Consider the following 12232-nt stretch of genomic DNA (forward strand, 5'->3'; position numbering starts at 1 on the left):
GGTGGTTGAAAAGTTGATACTTACAAATTTTAAAATTATAATAGCATTTAATATAATTTTGAAATTTAGAAAATATGTATAAATCCAAGAATATTTCGAAATTTTCATTATAATTTTCGAAATTAGGGTTCAGATAATCACAATTGTACAATATTAATTTTTTTTTATTTAATGCTAGGATATAGATAGTTGGTTAGAGTCTTTGAATATGAAGATGTGTATTTAATATTTAACATATATTCAATAATTAATTGTTCAAAATAGTAATTAGTGTAAACCCTAATTAATGTATAATAATATAATTGTTATAATTTTCAAAATTTTCATTACAAATTTCGAAATTAGGGTTTAGAGAACCACAATTGTGCAATATTAATGTTTTTATTTTATTTAATGCTAGGATATAGATAGTTGGTTAGAGTCTTTGAATATGAAGATGTGCATTTAATATTTAACAGATATTCAATAATTAATTGTTCAAAATAGTAATTAGTGTAAACCCTAATTAATGTGTAATAATATAATTGTTATAATTTTCAAAATTCTCATTACAAATTTCGAAATTAGGGTTTAGAGAACCACAATTGTGCAATATTTTTTATTTATTTTAATGCTAGGTTATAGATACCTGGTTAGAGTATTTAAATATGAAGATGCGCATTTAATATAATTAGTGGGGTGGTTGAAAATTTGAAAGTATTATATTATATTTAAACATGATAAAAATTAATAGGATTTAGATAATAACAATTAAAAATTAATAAAAAATGGAGAATATCATAAATTAATATGGGAAGTTGAACAATTTACATCCATAATAATTATCTTTGATGTACCAAATTATAAATTTCAAAATATTATTGGAATTTTTTTTTTTTGCATTACAATAGGGTATTTCGAAAATATGTATAGGTTCTATGAACCTTTGCCTTTTAATGTGAACATGTCATTTAATAATTGTAGATAAAGTTGTGTTGATAGAATAAATGTGGATTAATTCATTTATAAATATATAACTATTATATTTATTTTTATTATTTTATTGGGAAGATGAATATGTATCTTTCAAATGAATAAGTCTTTCTAATTAAACATGCAATGTTTTGTTATATAAATATTAAAATTCAAATGTTCCCACATTTTCAAAATTATATGTAAAAATTGTAAATAAAATTCGGATTACTAGTATATAATAGGATTTAATACATGCTGAAATTTTGTGTAACAAATATAAAAATGATTTTTTTAAACTATCTCAAATCGACACATTGGACAAAATTTACTAGTTTGTAGCCACTGAACAATACAATTTTCATGATATGTGTGTGTGCAAGGTAACTTTGTAGCTTCCAAACCAACATGAACATTCTCAAAGCAAATAGAACATACAATTTGATCATCTTTAATCAAAACTTTCTCCAATCTTTCAATGGATTGCTCGCTTGCCTCCACGAAATTAATAGTCATATTAACCATATAATCCTCACTATCAACGTCACCATCAATGCCAGAATCGTGTTGTGGAGGAAGATCATAAACAAAAACATGAACATCCACTTTTACACAGAAATTAAAATCCTCTTCGTTCCACATCTTTCGAGCGTAATCAATAATTTTATCTGAAAGAAAAAATATTGAAGGATGGAGATAAGCCTCACCTAGCATCTCGTCAATGATAACTTTGGCATGATTATTTTCATTGGCCATCAACGTTTGTCTTGAAAGAAATACAATAGTATCGCAACAAACAGAGTCTTCCATGCTGTTATCGACCATCCAATTTGTAAAATTTGGTTCGCTACTAGTTAGTGGATGTCGTGAAAATTTTGCGAAGAGGTGAGTAACAAAGAAAGAATCAGAACCTTCACCTAGTTTGATGGTGTTATCAATATCACCTGTTACTATTTGGTAGTATGGATCACCTATAATTTCGGGAGGAGCCATAATCCGGGACTAGAATGGTTACTTTTCCGTTATAACTATAAGCAAAAGATGAGATATGTAGAGAATATAAGAGAAGGAAATCTATAAAATATATAGAATCAACTTGTGTGTTCACATAAAATAGAGAGAATAAAAGACATCAATGAAGTTTTGTGTTTTAAAAAAAATATTATAGGTACAATTAATAACATTGGTTGAAATATGTTACATGATGAAAACACAGGGAAGATAAATAGTGGTCACTTGGTGAGATGGATAAGCTACCAATCCTAATTTCCATTAACATGGTGTTATCCAAAAAACAGGCACGAATGACGTGGCAATTGATTTCTGGACACGTGGCTGACACCTGGCGAAGTTCTACTAGGGTATCGACCAGTGGAGATATTGTAAACAAAAGGCAGTCAAAATTTACCTGCGACCAGCATGGTCGCAGGTTCCGCGTGTCTCATGATACTTTTATAAAGATCTTAGTCAATCCCGAGATTGACTCCCATGATTTCCTGAGTGTCCGATTATTTAGGAAAGAATATCTGTAACAGATTAATGTAATCCCCCTTGAGACTATAAATAGAGAAAGATAGCTCAAGGAAGGGACTTTTTTGGCCTTCGAATTATTCGAGAATAGAGTGATTCTATTTGATATATTGTATTGTTCTTCAGAGGTTGGTGAAACTCATTGAACCCTAGTTCTTTGATCACTCCTTTGAATCCTATATCAATAACAATTCGAGTGGACGTAGGTTATTACCAGATTTTGGGGCCGAACCACTATAAACTCTTGTGTTATTTATTATTTCGTCATCATATTATTTTCAACGTGTTTGTCCGCATCAAGCAAATTTGACTCCGTGTCAGTTGGCCAAATTCAGGGTCAACATTCTGGTGCTTTCATTGAGAGCTTGATACATTATCGTTGAAAGATCAATGGCGAAAACTACTAAGAAAACTGGACAGGCGGCCGGCGCTGCACCATCTCACCCGCCTCCTCCTCCTCCAAACGTGGCTGAGGATGAGCCACATTTGGAATTTGATGAGGAAGAAATGGACTCCGAGACGCTGAAGAATACCCTAGGGGTATTGTAGGATGAACTGGCCAATCTGAGGGCCAGCCGGGAAAGTGCTACCGAAATCATGGCGCGACAGCAACAAGAAATTGAATGGCAGCGCCTGGAGCTGAGCGAAAGACAGGCGGAGATGGACTGTTGCCAGAGGGAGGCCATGGCAGCCCTCGAAGCAGCCCTACAACTGGCTAGGAACTAGGCTGCACCTGCCTCGCAGCCTGATCAACCTATGAACGGGCCGCCACAGAGGGGTCCTAATCCTAGTTTGCCTATCCAACCCTCGAGCCCACAAAGGCCTGAGCAGCCACCATCACCTCAGGACAATGTCTCGCTGATGGACTCTGAGGCACAACGTCTATCCCAAGCTGGTCGCGGAAATCCCCCGCAACAGAGGCAGAATAGGGTCGGGCAGCCGCCTCGCAGTCCTAGACGCCATAGGGGCGACGAGCCAAACCCTCCGAGCAGAGGACAGCGTCCACCTGGTAACAGGAGGAACTCAGAGTTAGGCTCTACGGTCCGAGGCCCCCCACGGCATGATAATGCAAGGAGACCTATCGACCAACGCAGACCACCCTTTAACGCTCAGGAGGTTCCAGCCCGGGAAGGAAATCGAGGGAACAGTCGATCCCACCATAGCCAATCAAGATTCAGAGATGGACATGCTTATAACGAGGCCGACTCAGGAAGAGGAAATGCCGGTCAGAGGAATGAAGAAAGAGTTGGAGGTAGAAGCCTGCCACCTTGAGATGACCAACCCGAAAGACGGGACGCTGGGGGGCAGCCCAAGAAAAATAACGTCTTCAACTTGCTCGGAGTTAGCGAGTAGCGGAGGAGAGATGAGGATTTGAGAGACGTACTCAACGATCGCTGCGAGCGGCACGACGAGTACGCCCCCCAGCACCAGAGGCCCCGGCGATTCCTGGCGCCGTGCAGGCCCAGATAGACGCCCTTAACCAGGCAGTGCATCAACTGGTTGGGGGAAGAATATCTTATATCGACCACGATAGGAGAAAAGGCACTCCTTTCGTCCAGAGGATAGCTATGGCAGAAACTTCTAGCAAGTTTAAGATGCCTACGCTTCCGAACTTTGACGGGTATGGTGACCCGGTATCTCACGTCAACAAGTTTGTGATACAAATGGACATTCAGAAAGTGTTAGAAGACGCTCAGTGCAGGATCTTCCCTGCAACACTTTCTGATGTCGCATAGGATTGGTTTTTCAAATTCCCTCCTGCAAGTATAGTTTCCTGGGAAATGTTCGTAAAGGAGTTTTACGGACAATTCTACGCAGGTCGTGTGCACCCGACTGAGGTAAATCAGTTGGTCGAAATATGCCAGCAAGACAGAGAGCCACTGAAGGATTACGTCCAGCGCTTTATACGAGCAGCTATTGGGGCGAAAACAATGGGAGATGAAGGCAAGATGATGGCCATAACCGCGGGGGTTAAGCGCCGCACGCCTCTCTGGGACAGCCTCAATAAAACATGGGGTCAGAACTACCCAGGAATTTTTGGATCGAGCTGATCGATATATCAAGCTTGAAGATGTCATTGCCAATGAAGGGAAGCCCCCAGGCAAGGACAAGGGGACTGCTGAGCCCACCAAAGCCGCCAATGGGTCCAAGCCCAACGACAACGGCAAAGGCAATGGGAACGGCAACGGCAATGGCAAGAATGGGGGGAAACGACCGCACAATGAGCCTTCCACCTCTGACAATAAACGAGCCAAGGGTAATCGTTATGAACCTCGGTTCACTAACTATACTGCTCTTATTGAGTCTTGGGGAGAGGTTTATCAGGCCATGAGTTCCAGGGTGCCTTATAAGAAACCTGCTCCCATTCGAAAGGATATTTCGAGAAGAGACACTACCAAGTTCTGTCGTTATCATAACGACTACGGACATGATACCAATGAATGCAACCAGCTGAAGGATGAGATCGAGTTCCTTATTAGACAAGGACACTTGAGAAGATATATACGGGCCTCGGGAAATTCCCAACGAGAAGCTCTAGGTGGCAACGAGCAAGCGCCCACACGCCAACGCTCGCCACCTTTGCAGCCGGATCCCATAACTGGCACATTGTTAACCATCTGTGGAGGCCCGCACCTTGCAAGAAACAGCGGAAAGGCCAGAGAATGATATGTTCGAACTCTGCACCACGACCAGGACATCAAGATGATGACTATGGATGACCACGCGCCTAAAAAGGCTCGGTCAGAAGAAGGCGAAATAACCTTCTCTGATAGCGATGCCCAACATGTCCGGTTCCCACATTCCGATCCGCTGGTAGTGGATATCCAAATGGCCAACATGATGGTGAAGAGAGTGCTAGTTGATACAGAAAGTTCGGTGAACATCCTGTATAATTCTTCGCTGGAACGCATGAAGTTGTCCGTTAAGGACCTGGAGCCCTGCAACCAACCAATATACAACTTCTCTGGTGAGGGACTCGCCCCAGCAGGGTCAATCAGACTACCAGTGACAGCAGGTACAGCGCCTGCTACCAGGACATTACTCGCTACTTTCATAGTAGTCGATTGTCCTTCGGCGTACAATGCTATCATTGGGAGGCCTATACTAGTTGATCTACGGGCCATCACCTCTATATGGCACTTAGCCATGAAATTCCCAACAAACGCAGGGGTAGGACGCGTGTTGGGAAACCAGAGGGAGGCCAGGGAGTGCTACAACACCTCAGTCACGAAGGCGAAGAAGGGAACGTCGAAGAGCACTCCCCCAGATAGGTTGCAGATGGAAATTGATACACAAGCCCAATTCGGTGATGAAGTCACCAAATAGGGTGTTGCCCAAAGTGAGGATAGAGATTTAGATCCTCGCTTTGGGGGTTTTGAGGAAAATGTTGGACCCGTCGAGGACCTGGAAGAGGTCCAACTTTACCAAAAAGACCCGACCAGAGTCGTGAAGATCGGGAAAAACTTAGAACCAACCACAAAGCATGCACTGGTGGAGCTTTCGCGGAAAAACCAGGAAGTCTTTGCCTGGTCGCACAAAGACATGGCTGGGATAGATCCTGCAGTTATTAGCCATGTCCTGAACATAGACAAAAGTTTTCCACCCGTGCAACAGAAAAGAAGGCTGCTCGATAAGGATCGGTCGAGAGCCTTAAAAGAAGAAGTTGAAAGATTAAAGGAGAATGGGTTCATCAGGGTGGCATTTTATCCATAGTGGGTCTCTAATCTAGTACTGGTTCCCAAGCCTAACGGCAAATGGCGAACCTGTGTGGATTTTACAGACCTCAATAAAGCCTGCCTGAAGGATTGCTTCCCACTCCCATGGATCGACCAGTTGGTCGATGCTACTGCAGGACACGAGATCCTCTCCTTCATGGATGCATACTCAGGCTATAATCAGATCAACATGCATCCCCCTGACGAGGATCACACCAGCTTTCGGACCGATACGAGATTATACTGTTATAAAGTAATGCCCTTCAGATTGAAAAACGCAGGTGCGACTTACCAGTGATTGGTTAACCACATGTTTAAAGAATTGATCGGAGTAAACATGGAGGTGTACGTGGACGACATGCTGGTAAAGTAAAAAAAAGCAGAAGGACATGTGAAGGATTTACAAGAGTGTTTCGATGTGTTGAACAAGTATCAGATGAAACTAAATCCTCTCAAATGTTTCTTCGGAGTTGGATCAGGGAAATTTTTGGGGTTAATTGTTAATTCAAGAGGAATCGAGGCCAACCCTGACAAGATAAAAGCCTTGATCGACATGAAATAGCGAGAGAAGATCAAGGATGTACAAAGTTTAACTGGGAGAATTGCAGCCCTAAGTAGATTTATTTCCAAGTCAACGGATAAATGCATCCCTTTCTTCAATCTACTTAGGGGCAACAAGAAGTTTGAATGGAAAAGAGACTGCGAGCAAGCTTTTCAGGCCTTAAAATCCCATATGGCACAGCCTCCTATTTTATCAAAGCCTATTGAAGGAGAAACTTTGTTCATTTACCTGGCGATCACTGAAGTTGCTGCTAGTGCGGTACTAGTACGAGAAGAAGAAGGCGTACAAAAAGCGGTTTACTATGTAAGCAAGAGGCTAATCGGAGCAGAACTGAGGTATCCTCCCATCGAGAGGTTAGCATATTGTTTAATCTTGGCCTCAAGGAAGCTACGTCCTTACTTCCAAGCCCATCCCATTACAGTCTTAACTGACCAGCCCCTTCGGCAAGTCCTCCAAAAACCAGAGGCGGCTAGGCGTTTATTAAAATGGGCAATCGAACTGGGGCAGTTCGATATTACATATTCACCGCGAGAAGCAATAAAGGGACAAGTCTTGGTTGATCTTATTGCATAGTTCACCGAACTCCCAAACAACAAGCAGTGTGAAAAGCCTAGTGCGCCTGAGCCTCAAGATGAAGCTCCTTCGTGGAAGTTATTCATAGATGGGTCGTCCCACGAATCTCACGCGGGAGCAGGAGTGATCTTGATAACGCCAGAAGGGCATCGATTTCACTGCGCCATTAGGTTCGACTTCACAGCGTCAAATAATGAAGCCGAATACGAAGCACTTCTCGCTGGATTAAGAATGGCAAAAGACATGAATATAAAGGTGCTGGAAATTTACAGTGATTCACAGCTGGTAGTGAATCAAGTTCTAGGGGAATATCAAGCACGAGGCCTAAAAATGGTGGCCTACTTATACAAAACTAAAGATCTGTTAGCCTAGTTCACGAAGTATACCCTTCAGCAAATACCTCGGGATCAGAATTCGAACGCAGATGCCTTAGCCAAACTCGCGAGCACGAAAGATGTTGACACTTTGAATATTGTGCCAGTAGAAAGATTGAGCGAGCCAAGCTTACGGGCAAATGAAACCAGTATGGAAATCCGGATGGAAGATGCATGGATGACGCCTTACTTAGAGTATCTTACAAATGGAGTACTACCGGCAGATAGGAACAAAGCCAGAACTCTTCAGAGGCAGGCTGCTAGGTATATATTGGTCGATGGTGTTCTATATCGAAGGGGATATTCTATGCCACTGCTTAGATGTATTACACCAGAGAAAGCTAAGGAGCTAATGAAGGAAGTACATGAAGGCTTCTGCGGGGATCACGCTGAGGGGGCAAAGTTTGGCAAAAAAGATTCTAAGGCAGGGCTATTTCTGGCCGACTATGAATGAAGATTCAATGGAGTTTGTGCGAAAGTGCGATAAGTGTCAGAGAGTTTCCAAAATCCCACGCGCAGCTCCAAATGAGTTAAAACAGATACAGAGTCCTTGGCCTTTTGCAGTATGGGGTATAGACTTGATTGGATCCCTGCCAACGGGAAAAGGCGGAGTGAAGTATGTAGTTGTAGCAGTCGACTACTTCACCAAATGGGCCGAAGCTGAACCACTCGCTACCATAACGACCAAGAAAGTTCTTGACTTTGTCATCAAGAACATTGTTTGGCGATATGGTTTGCCTCAAAAGATTGTCTCAGACAACGGAACCCAGTTTGACAGTGACTAATTCACCGACTTCTGCAAAAGGCACGGGATTATTACAAGCTTTTCTTCAGTCGCGCATCCACAAGAAAATGGGCAAGTTGAAGCAGTAAATAAAACACTTAAGGACACCCTGAAGAAAAGGCTCGAAGACGCTAAAGGAGCATGGCTAGAACAACTGCCTGAAGTCCTCTGGTCGTATAGAACTTCTCATCGAACAACTACAGGTCATACCCCATTTTCCTTAGCATATGGATATGAAGCTATGTTACCTGTCGAATTAGATCCCCCCTCACATCGACGCATTACATACGACCAGAGCCAGAATAGCCAACTAATGATGGAGTCCCTAGACTCAATTGAGGAAATACAAGAAAGAGCCCAACTCCAAGTTGCTGCATACCAGCAAAAAGTCGCCCGGTATTTCAACTCAAAGGTGAAAGAAAGGAAATTCAACGTCGGCGACCTAGTGCTACGATGAGTTTTCTTGAATACCCGCGACCCCACTGCTGGAGTGCTCGGACCAAACTGGGAAGGACCTTATCAGATTGAAGAAGTCCTTCATCCGGGAACCTACAAACTTGCACACTTGAATGGAGATCTCGTTCCACGCTACTGGAACGGTGAACACCTGCGCATGTACTACCAATAAACAGTCCTTTTTAAAGAACTGGCTTGTATTAATTTTACTATACAAGTTTCGGAAAAAGGGTTAGCCACATTGTATGGCTAATCGCTTATAAGTGTACGATATTTTTTAAGATCACTCGTAAAGACATGTTTAGTCCATTTTAATACGAGATTATAAGGGACTGTGCGCAGCCAGTCATTCTTGCCAACCTTTGTAAATTTATTTTACAAGTATTTGTTCATTACGTGTGTTGTTTTGCTGTATTACAAGTGTTATGTTTACTATCGAGCAGTAATGTTCGCACAGGTCATGGTCAAGGCAAGTGACCAAGGACCTAAAGCTCCTCAATCACTTGGGGGGCATATAAGTGTTATACCCAAAAATTGGAGAATGCATCCTAGGAGGCTAAGGAGAATGCATTCTAGGAGAGCTAAGGGGAGTGGTCCTAGGAGATCCCAAGGAGGATGTGGTCCTAGGGGACCCCAAGGGAGTGGTCTTAGGAGACCCCAAGGAGAAAGTGGTCTTAGGAGACCCCAAGGAGGATGTGGTCCTAAGAGACCCCAAGGGTGTGTAGGAGGCAAGCCTCCCAAGGTTTCCTAAGTGTTGGCTCGAACGTGTCCAAGGTAAGTAGCTAAGGAGGAGGAGTCTCATGCAAGAGGATGGAGACTTAGATTTTGATAAGGAGAGCCTATACAATGTTCGATCGGACATGTTTGGGAGATGCTAAAGGAGAATGCCTTGAACTTGTCCAAGGTGAGATGTCATGGAGGAGGTTGCCTCAATGTTGTCCAAGGTGAGGTGCCAAGGAGGTTGCCTCGGACCACCTTGGTCCGAGGAGAAGCCAAGGAGATTGGTTCAAGGAGGAACATGGCATGCTAGAGGAGAGTGCCATGTTAGAGGAGTGAAAAACATGTCCTACCACCATGCATGTCCTACCACCATGCACGTCTGACCAACACTTGCATGAGTGGTCAGTAGGAGGTGGATCAACTAGCTAGAGGAGACTAAGTCAAGATTCCCAGAGACAGCTTCAACAACATACGCGGGAATCTCTCATTCTTCCCGCAAATGGGGGGTTTGTTACATTTCGAATTTTGAATGTTTCTTTGTAATTTAAATGTAATAAATATAATAAAATATCCCTATCGTAAGGGGATATCAGTTGAGAATCCCAGGCCTATAAATAGAGAGCTTATGGGATGAGAGAGGGTCTTCTTCGGCTTCTTCTTTCTAGAGAGAGAAAATTGGGACTGTGTATTCTAGAGAAAGAAAGTTGGGTATGAGTATTCTAGAGAGAGAATTCTTGTATTTTTGCCATCTGTACTGAAGAAACTCAGTTGGCTCAGTCCATCTGATCTTGAGTACAAATCTATAAATCACAACTCTAAGTGGATTAGGCTATTACCGACAATCGGGGCTGAACCACTATAAAAATCTCCTATGTTATTTATTTTTCTTGTTTAAACTGTCTGTGTCGTTTTTATTTCTCTTGAAGGCTTGTCGTATTTGACGTTCTCACGTCGTTGGCTAAAAACGCAGTCAACAATAAGGTACATCGATAGCAAAGCATACCAAAAGGTATGTAAACACATGAACAAAATAAGTGAAAGCATGCTACGATACTTAGAGTATTTTTCCAAATTTATATTTTGTTAAGTCAAGCCAAAGTACTATGCTAAGTTCGGTCATGCAAACAGATGTTATAATAAAAAGAAAATATTATAATATCATAAGGCATTCTTTTACACTGCGAGCATCACTACTTGGATGTAATTGTTTAAAGTAAAAGGAAAAGTTTGTTGCCCGTGCAGCAAATTTAAAAGTAAAAATTGTCTTTACAACACGACCCGTGGGTCATGTAATTGAAGAAAAATAAAAAAGAAAGAAATAAGTTTAAGGAGCAGAAGGGTCTTGCTCAGCAGTCTGATTGGCCGCATTCTCAACAACTCCTCCCTCCTCTGCGTCAGCGGCCAGCTGGATGCTTGGGGAAGTAGGAACCCTTGCTCTTTCTTCTTCTTCAGCCAATCGTGCAGTGCAGTGGGCCAACTCAGCATTCCTGGCATCTTCTGGAAGGTAGTTAAAGTTGGCACCCCAGTTGTGTTTCCAAAAATCGTAGAAACACCGAAGTGTCGCATTCTTGTACCTCTTCAGATTGTTAGCATTGGTAAGCTTCAGCTGCTCCACCTGGATCTCAAGAAGAGCTATGGCCTTGTCCTTATCTAGGAGCTCCTCCTTGAGCCTCTTGACTTCACGATATTGGGTTCGGCTGGAATCCTGGTATTCATCCCTTTGCTTCTTCATAGCTGCCTTAGAAGACTCAGCCTCTGCCAGCTTTGCCACCGCAACATCCTTCTGCTGAGTAACCACCTCCAACTCCCCAGCGTGCCTGGCTTCTGCAGCCTGAAGTTCCTCGGTGGCTCTCACCTGGAACTCCTCGACGGCCTTTGCTCGAGCCTGGTCGATGGTAGCTAGGGCACGGGTGCGAGCGGCAGTTATTGTCAGCATGGCCTGCAGTCAGGGAAATAAAAGTTAGACTATACTACAAAAAAGAAGTAAAATTCAAGAGGAAAAATACTTACACTGGCCACTTCGTTAAGAGCCCTGTTGAGGATCTGGTCAACCCCCATGCTCTCAGCTTCAGCCATTGCCTCCCTGCAACGGTCGTGCTTCAAGATATGGGCAAGGCGATCTTTAGCTGATCGCAGGGAGCGGTTCGAAAGATTGGTCCCAGGAAGCTCTGCTTGCGGGGTGTGCTCCCTTCGGGCCGCAGACGGAGGGTTGGCAGTAGGGGCAGCCTCCTTCTCAGCATGAGCAGAAGGCTGAGCAGAAGCTTGTCCAGTTGGTGCATCCTTGGAAGGATCTTCTGTTCGACCCTTCTTGGCAGAAGGTCCTTGGCTCGATTCGCCATTATGCATCCTAGATGTCTTTTGTCGAACCAGGGGGACTTCTACCTCCTCTTCAGCCTGGTACAGATTGAAAATGTTGGGAGTAGCCATCTCTGCGTACAAAGAAAAATATGCAGATGATAAGATAAAGGTGGATGAAAATTCTTGGTAAAACAGAAAAGAGGTCACAAAGTTTAATACCCGAGCTACAACTACTGGTCGCTATACTACTGACTCTATTAGTCATACA

Source organism: Humulus lupulus, chromosome 2, assembly GCF_963169125.1.
Source record: "Humulus lupulus chromosome 2, drHumLupu1.1, whole genome shotgun sequence".
NCBI classification, from domain to species: domain Eukaryota; kingdom Viridiplantae; phylum Streptophyta; class Magnoliopsida; order Rosales; family Cannabaceae; genus Humulus; species Humulus lupulus.